Source organism: Mustela nivalis (assembly GCF_964662115.1).
Source record: "Mustela nivalis genome assembly, chromosome: 5".
In the NCBI taxonomy this organism is placed as follows: domain Eukaryota; kingdom Metazoa; phylum Chordata; class Mammalia; order Carnivora; family Mustelidae; genus Mustela; species Mustela nivalis.
Genome location: NC_139024.1, coordinates 1,957,351 through 1,962,213, shown reverse-complemented (window position 1 = coordinate 1,962,213; position 4,863 = coordinate 1,957,351). Strand labels below are relative to the sequence as shown.

The 4,863-nt window shown below is 62.1% G+C and overlaps 1 long non-coding RNA gene across 1 annotated transcript; it reads right to left on the bottom strand.

Annotated features, from left to right (window-relative positions):
* Nucleotides 1-3,323: 3,323 nt before the first annotated feature.
* On the bottom strand, nucleotides 3,324-4,446 carry LOC309864744. Its single transcript, XR_014311735.1, has 2 exons — nucleotides 4,376-4,446; nucleotides 3,324-4,029 (listed from the first exon to the last, which is right to left on the bottom strand). It is a non-coding gene; the product is annotated as an uncharacterized lncRNA (long non-coding RNA).
* Nucleotides 4,447-4,863: the final 417 nt, after the last annotated feature.

Below are 4,863 nucleotides of genomic sequence, written 5' to 3'. Positions count from 1 at the left end.
CTTCCTGGTGCGATCCCAGCCGGGTGAAGGCTGAAATCCGTCCGGGCGAGTCCCTCCACAGCCGCGTGAGCGGTGAGTCAAGGCTCTAGATGGGACGAAAGCACGGTCCAGAAGCAGCAAGAGCACAGTCCGGCCTGCAGTGAACGACCCGACAGGAGAAGGCCCGGGAGACTCGGGAGGCGCGTCTGTTCAGAGCAGGGATGCCACCAGCGACCCGCGTTCTCCAGGCACTGCCGGTGCGCGAAGGCCGCACGGACATCGCTAGGGAGGGACGGCTCGCCGTCTCGGGACCGGATTGAGGCCGCTGGTCCTGGCCGCCTCCTGCCCCCGCTGCTGACCCGCACTCCGCAGAGCACACTTTCCTGCTCTCCCGAATCAGTGCCCGGCACGGGTCAAATCTCTCTGCTCTGGGTCACTACGACTCCTTCGATGCTCGAAAGAAACACCAGAAAACTCCGTGAAGAGAAAGCTGGATGGACCCCTTCTGCGCGCAGGCGGGAGTTGGGCGGAACGGAAAGGCGCGGAGGAGGATTGTCTGGAAGGATGATGATCTCTGGCTGAGCAAACACTTTAACAAACCCTCAGTCACACGGAAGAAAAGCCTCCGTGCAGTCTGGAAAGCAGAGGGTTAAACAGTGAACGTGCGATTTAGATGTTGGTGCGCCGTATTTGCACACACAGTGCGTTCACGAGTGCGTGATGCCGGCGGACCGCGAGCGGGGAGCGGGAGGATGAGGACAGGGTGAGGACAGACCGAGAGACTTCCGCAGCGACGGCGGCCTCTGACCTCAGCTTCACCTTTCTCCGACGGCGGCCTCGTGCCCGGGGAAGCGACAGAGCCGCACACCCCCGCTCCTGGCAGGATGGGCCCTGGGGACAGTGACCAGCCCCAGAGGTCGGGCGGGCTGTCGCGCGGCCAGGAAGGAGGGGCTGGCACATCGCAGGGGTCCACAGAGACCCCGGAGAGGACGCCGGGGCGCCCACCTCCTCCCGAGTGGGGCCGCTCTGCCAAGGGTCTGAGCGAGATGACGATGTCTCCGGAGGACGAGCGCGGGGACAGAGGCTGTGCCCCTGCGCCTCCTCTAGTTCCCTTGGGCCAGACTGAGCGGGGTTTCCTTCCCAAAGTGTCGCCCCAAGACGGGAGCTCGGGAGGCCAGGTTGGCAAAGAGAATTAATTGGTGTTTTCCGAGAGCAGCCGTGTGCAGGCCCAGGGAGCGCGTGTGGCCACGGCGCGGCAGGCCCTGTCAGCCCTCCGAGGAGGGGCGGGGGGCCCTGGGACCCCCAGGTCTGCTCCTGTGGCCCTGACTTACTGTCCCCTCAGGGAAAGTGCTGACCAGCACTGGGGGACACAACACCACTGATGTCCCCTCACGGCCAGAGCCCGAGAGACAGACAAGGGCCTAGGTCAGAGCCGAGGTGAGGCTGAGGCCGGCCCTGCAGGAATGAGACCAGCCCTGGAGCGGCCAGTGAGGAAAGCACCAGCCCTGGGGTGAGGAGGGGCCGGGGGCACATCCTGATGCTGCTGTGCCCCCGAGGGCCCCTCGGTAGAGAAGGGGAGGCCCACGGGAAGAACAAACTCACAAAGGGGCAGGGAGTGGAAAGTGCAAGTATGTTCTGGCTAGACACAGGGTGGGCACAGCCGTTACCTCCGAGGACTCGGCACGGGGTGGCCTGAGTGATGCCAGGAGGGACCAGGGGTGTTCCTGGGAGGACACGGCAGCAAAGCCGTGCTGCAAAGGGCGCCCAGGAGTCCAGAAAGGGAAGGACGAGAGTCCTGGCCATTGATCTCGGTGTGACCCGGGAAGAACCTGGGTCCCCTGGGGCTCAGTCTTTGTTTAAAGTCACACTCAGGGGATGCCTGGGTGGCTCAGGGGGCTGAGTGTCTGCTTTGGGCTCAGGTCACGGTCCACGGGTCCTGGCATCGAGCCCCGCGTGGGGCTCCCCGCTCAGCGGGGCGTGTGCGTCTCCGTCCTTGCTGTGCTCTCTTTCCCTCTCACATAAAGAAATAAAGATCTTTAAAATGAATAAATAAATCCAGTCACATTCACGTCACAAAGGCTCGCTGCTGAGAAGGAAAGTGCTCGAGGGAAGGAGCGGTGGGTTTTCGTCTTTCTCAGCCTCCCACCTCCCTCCCGCTCCCAGCAACACACGCACACGCTCACGCACACGCACACACACACGCGCACACACACACACACGCATGTGCACGGGCGGAAATCCAGGCCGACCGCCCGCTCCTTAACATTCCGTGCCGACTTCCCTGCCACTCCCTAAAATGCCAGACTCACAGCAACTGCTACAGATCTGTGCTTTCTTTGTGCTCTTAAACCTCTTCGCGGGTCACGTTGTGGCCACGGTCCGCCCCCACCGACCATGCACTATCGTCCGTCCCTCTGGGGGCTCTGAGGCCTGGGGTCCCCCACCCCGGCCGGGAGACCTCCCCGTGCAGGGACGGTGCACAGCGTGGGGACCTTCTTCAAGAGAAAGAGTAAAAACACGGGCACCGAGGGAAGAAGAATGAGAGGTATTGAGGACAGAAGAGGAATCCCAAACAAACCCTGGCAAACGCAGTGAGCACCGGAAGAAAAGAGAAAAACCCCCTTTTTGCTAATGAAGTGCCTGATGACGACCAGCTTTCGGAAGTGCTTCCTGCGGGGAGATCACCAGGCCTTCCCTCCGGCTCCGTTGGAATGAGCCCCCGCTCCGCTCTGAGAGGGCTCGTCCCTTGACTGTGGCCCGCGTGGGGGGCTGTGGGTGTGCCCCCATGGGGTCTGCATGGTGCTGGCCTGGGTCCACCTCGGCTCCCTTAGCCAGGCCGTGCCCGGGGAGTCCGCAGCTGCAGCTCCAGCCTCCGGCGTCCGTCAGAATGGCCTGGAAGCTTCTCGACGTCCAAGCCTGGCCCAGCCCGGAGAGACAGAGCCCGGGACTTGAGGGCCCAGAGTCCAGACCTCGAACCTCGAACCTCGGGACCCAAGGACCCACGGAGGGAGAGCTGCTTCCCAGGAGCCGAGAGGAAGGTATTTGCAGGTTCAGTGTACGAGCTTCTGCGCCACATGCACCCTCGTCACTACTCTTTCGCCCCTCCACATCCAGACCGCCTGGCGGTTTCTCTCTTGGGGCACTGTGGGCCCTAGGGGCCCACAGACTCGTGGCCATGGCTCCTCGTGGCCGTGGCTCCCGTGGCCATGGCTCCAGCACCTCTACTCCAAGGGGCTTAGACTAGGGAGCAGCCCTTTGACCAGAAGACAGGCGAAGGGGGTTGTTTTAAAAACTAAGTTTGCACAGCAAACGTGCGTTCGTGTAGAACAGACGATAAACATTGATGTAGGAGACGACGTTCCTAAATACACTTTTAGTCCCACTGTCACTCCTCCAGACGCCCGCGGTTTTCCAAGTTCACCTTGACGATGTTTGGACTTCACAGCGGTGCAGAATCCATGCATTTCACTACAAATCGTACTTGGAGTTTTGAATCTGGATCTTGTCCCCGCCACAGACACTCAGATCCTCACTCGGGGTGCTGGGCCGTGGCCCCGAGCAGCAGCTCCATGCCGGCCACGTGACCACGGGGGGCCACAGCCGACACGGACTTATCAGGAGGTCACCCCCTCATCAGTCAAGGAAGACCTCCACGCTCGGTTCCCAGGGCCACCACGACACTTCGCACAGACCGGTAGGTAGGACGGTGTCCCTGGGTCTGGAGGCCACGCATCGGAGGTCGGGGTCAGCGGGGACAAGTGCACGGCACCCTTCCTTCCGGAGGAAACAGGAGTACACAGGTCTTGCTGTATTTCCTCTAAAACTGACAAGCGGCGACACTCACACAGACCCTAAGCCTCCTCTCCAGGAGAACGGGAAGGGCACCCGGGAAGGTCACGGTCACCTTGCCCTTCCGAGGCCTCCCCCACCGGCAGGCCCAGCCCTGCGCCCAGGCCCCACGGAGAGGCCCATGGAGGGGCTGGGCCTGCCGGTGCAGGACAGCCTCCGTGTTGACGGGGTGCGGCTCCTCCAAGGTCGTGGAGTGGGTCCCTGCGGAAAAGCCACAAAGCTGGGAAATAGGTTTCTTCTCAGACCGGTCCTGGGCTCCCCCACGGGGCCAGGGTGAGAGACCTGCTGGCTTGACCTCTGTGGCCTGAGACCAGCCAGAAGACACCGCCGGGTGGGCACCGAAGAGCAGGAACACCGCGGAGAGGACGTGCCGGCGACACGGAGCCCTCGGAAGGTGGCCCCGAATGCCTTCCCGCAGGGCCCCCCCCCAAGCCCGCCCCGGCCACAGCGCCGCCACCTCTCCCCTGCTCTGTCTGTCTGTCCCTCTCTGTCTTTGTCTCGTTTCCGTCGCTGTCTGTCCCCTGCCCCTCTAGGCCCCCAGTCTTACCACCTGCCACGTTGTACGTCCTCTCTGAGTCTGTCTGTCCATCTATTAAGTGCTGGCGATGAAACCATCCGACGAAACCCTAGTGACCACGAAGGACGCAACGGAAGGAAGGCGGCTCGCCCCGTGCTGGCGAGCAGCAAGTTCTCAGAAGGGTCCGGGGCTTCGGAAGGGAAGGAGTTACTGCCAGATCTGGAGAACCTTCTCCGGGGTAGGGAGTGCCATTTAAAAACAAATACATGCTTTTTTTTTTTCAAATTCCAGTTTCACAGGGCCTTTCAAGTGAAAAACAAGCAGCAAGGCCAACCTTGTTGTGTCCTTGGTGTCTGGTTACAGACCGGCGGTGGGCAAAGGCCAAGAGAAGCCCAGGCTGAGCGGAGGAGGGTTCTGGACGTTCGCCTCGGCCATCAGCAGCTGACATTCCCCCAGACCTTTCACAAAGGGGATCGGGTTCCCACCCTCTCCCCAGCCCAGGACACGGGCGCACAGAG